Source organism: Neopelma chrysocephalum, unplaced genomic scaffold (assembly GCF_003984885.1).
Source record: "Neopelma chrysocephalum unplaced genomic scaffold, ASM398488v2 Primary Assembly neopelma1_147, whole genome shotgun sequence".
Lineage (NCBI taxonomy): Eukaryota > Metazoa > Chordata > Aves > Passeriformes > Pipridae > Neopelma > Neopelma chrysocephalum.
Genome location: NW_020897809.1, coordinates 15,974,233 through 15,978,004, shown reverse-complemented (window position 1 = coordinate 15,978,004; position 3,772 = coordinate 15,974,233).

Here is a 3,772-nt window from a genome sequence, read left to right as displayed (position 1 = left end):
AAGACATATTTGAGGGGAAGAAGTTCATGTGTGCTCACAAGGAACCGAGATGACAGATGTGTCTGTCTCCAGCCAACCTCCTCTTCACCCAGAAACGTCTCAGAAATCAAACATACAGAAAACACACCCGAGCTGTTTGCTGTCACTCCTTAGGGTTTTTATCTTTAGGATGAGAACCCAAGGGAAACAGGACTAAAACTGGCCTGTAGCTGCCACACTCACACAAAATGGGCTGCAAAGAGACTTCATATTTTCTATTTTTCCATGCAAATGCCCTAAATAAGTGGGGAATGTTCCTGAGAGAAAGGCACCAGTATTGAGAGAGCTCTGGACATTCTAAATGGGGTTTTTACTCAAGGTTGATGTCCCAACACAAACCCTCTCTGTGAGGGACAAAGCAGAATATCCTAGGACATGTTTTGTGGGTCCAACCATCCAACAAGCCTGGTTTTATCTCCTATTTCCTCAACTCCCAGGGCCATCCATGCAAGAGTTAACTTCTTGTTGCTTCAGATTTCAGCAGAATTTATTTCCACCCTTTGTCCCGTCTCCCAACAAACAGCAGAGAAACTATTTAACCCAAATTAAACCACATCCACTATTCCCAAACAACAACAAAACATCCTGGCAGGGCCTCAAAAACCTTCCCCTTCCAGGATGCTCATGGTCTTGCTGCTAAGTGCATCCTTTCTTTCCCATCTGAGGGCACATCAGGGAACAGATAAGGAAGGATTTCTAAATGAATGAGGTGGTCAGTGGCTCCTCAGACGAGACCTTTAAGTCAATACAAACAAATGGTGTGGCCTTTTCTGTGCTTCAGAGACCGAGAAAAAAAGAAATAAATGAAGAGAGATATTTCTGTTCTGAGACCTTGACTCTCACATCCTCCTCCCTGCCTAATTGCCTGCAGTTTATATTTATGAATACTTTGAGATCAATGGAGTTGTTCTGGTTTATAGCAACAGAGATGCTCCTCTTCGTTGTGCCCCATTCACTGCAGAGAGACCTGTTCTGCCAAGGAATGATCATGGAACTAAGATATTAAACCAGGATTAATTAAATCAGTGTCTTTACCCATCAAGATGCTCCCCCAATTTTAATCTCAACTCAGGCACTGGATTAGGTACCATAAAAGTGAAGTGGCTTTCTGAAATAATGAGGTTATTGTACTTCATTAACTGAAAAAAAATTAATTGGGTTCACAAGAAAAGCCACATTGTGTTAAGTCCAGCTTTTCCTTCCTCATATGCAAATATTGGGGGGAAAAATACACTTATTTAAGGAAGGGAACATCATCACCAGAGTCAAAAGCATGTGGGTCGTGTAAACAAACAGTACAAGCTCAGTCTTGGACAGGAGATGTAAAAAAGGATGATAAATAGGAAAAGATGAAGTTTTATAGTAGCATCTTCAGCAACAAAAGAGGAAATAAAACCAACTTCACCTAAAAAAGTTTGCTTTGGTGCATCCACTGCAAATTGTCCAAGTTGTAAACTTAATTCTGTAAGTGAAAGGGAAAACTCTCATCTGGAATAAACTCAACTTCTGGAATTAGATGTTGTCTTTCCCCTCTCATGTTTTGGGGAAAATTAGTACCTGTTTTGTTGTAAGGACTGGAAGAAGAAAAGGAGAAGTTTGTGCATGTTTTGCAAGGTGTTTGTGGAATCAGGGTGGTCACAACTTTTTTCCAGCATCCCCCAAACTCTCCACCTTGCCCCTGTTTTGTACCATCCCCTAAAGCCCTTCCCTTCTCTTGCTGGGACTGTGACAACTGCTCAGGGCAGATAATCAAATTATTACAGAATCCAAGAGAATAAGGCATAGGTGAAGCTCTTAAAAACCATCAACATAAAGGTCAGGGCCTCTGGCAACAAAGGAAAAGAATTATTCCTGCAGTCTTCAAACAGATTTATTCTTGATATAAAGCAGGACCATTTACAGCTCAGCAAAATTCTAAACCTGGTAGTAAAGCACATTACAAGCTTTCTTAATTCAATTTTCACTGGCATTTATTGTGGTTAATAAAATACCCAAATGTCATCGAGATTTATAAAAATGTATTTATAGGTTAATAAATGCCTAAAATGGATTATTCGGAAAAACTGCTTAGAGAAAGCCTGGCATCCTAAATGGATACAGATTTGGGGGTTGCTGCCTGTCAGAGGGGTAATTAGTGCTTATTTACACTGATTTTACTGTGAAAATCCATCCACTGTTTTCAGAGTTCCTGCTCAGTTTCACGGGATCCACATGATCTCAACTGTGAACTTCAGTCACCAAGATAAAATTTGAGTGAAGGCTCTTCTAAATAAAATTTAGAGCAAATTCTTTTGGGAATGTAACCCTTTTACTGGCCAAAAGCAAGCCCATAAATACAGGAGGAAGATTTGCCTGGTCTGGAGTGGTGATAAACAGGGGAAAGAGGCTTTGTTTTGAATTTAACAAAGTAACTTTAAATAAGAACAATACATCTAGAAGAGTGTTGGAACAAAGCTGGGAGCACTGATGGGAGCGACAATCTTTATTTCCACATTACTAGGGAGTATCTACAGTGAGTGGCTCAGTTTTTTGCTAAATAGGCACAAAACTTCAAGTATTTATTGGCTTTTTGCAGCTGCATCGATAAACTGCTTTGGATGGTTCAGTGTTTAGTCTGTGTGTAAATACACACACAAAAACCTGGATTATTGCTTTTCATCACCTCTTAATGAAGAGAAACGTGCTGGATTACAAACATTTTGTGCTATTCAGACAAAACTAAATATATAGAAAAAATAAATAAAAAATATATATAAACAGAGAGACAAAACTACAAAGCCATACTCATCCTATACTCATCCCAAAATTTAATTTTGTCCTTTCTGTCCCATTTTAAACTCAGACAAACCCTCCTGAAAAAGTTCCTGTCAAACATTAGGCTTTTTTTGCCCCCCTGCTCTTCATTCTGAATAATTCAAGTTGAGCCTTTTCATTTGTTTCCAGACCTGCCTTACCTTCCTCGAAATAAACTTTAATGTGCTTTAATAATCTCCCTGCTAATGATGGTGATTGGCAATGGCCTGTTTTTAACAAGTGCTCCAACGTTTAGTGTAACCAAAGCTTTTACATGTAATTAGTGCTCTGAGCTGAATTCTGGTACAATCCCATTTATATCCAAATCAGTTTTAATGAATGTTTGGATGCACCAGACTCCAGGGCTACAGGTTGAAAAGAAAAAGAGATTAATATTTTATTTTCCAGCCATTTAAAACGCATTTCTGTAACTAGCAGAAAACAAAACAAAACAAAAAAATAAGGCAGTTGCTCCGATAATTGACTAAAAAGAGGATTTTTCTAACTCAGGAAGCACCACACGAAGTTTCTTGTTCATTAAAGCACAACTGTGCCGTGATTTATGGACACAGAGAGATGGAATTTCAGGGAAAGCACGGAGGCCAGGGATACATATATACAAATAAACATAAACCAGAACTTATGGCAAGAGCCTTTTAAGCACCGAGAGGACAAACGTTTCAAACTCACTCATCCTTTTTAAAAGGTATTTAATAGAATGGAAAAAAGCATCCCATTTCCCAGAAAGCTTCTCTGTACAGCTCATCTGAGCCCTCCCAAATACAGTAAGTTGTAATAATTCTTGGCAATATCCTTCTCATTCCAGAAGCTGCCATTTTTAATGACAATTCTGCATTATACAAATAAAAGACACTAATTTTCCCCTTTTTTATATATATGTAATTTTTAGTACCTTGTATTTCCCTTGAAACTTATCAGG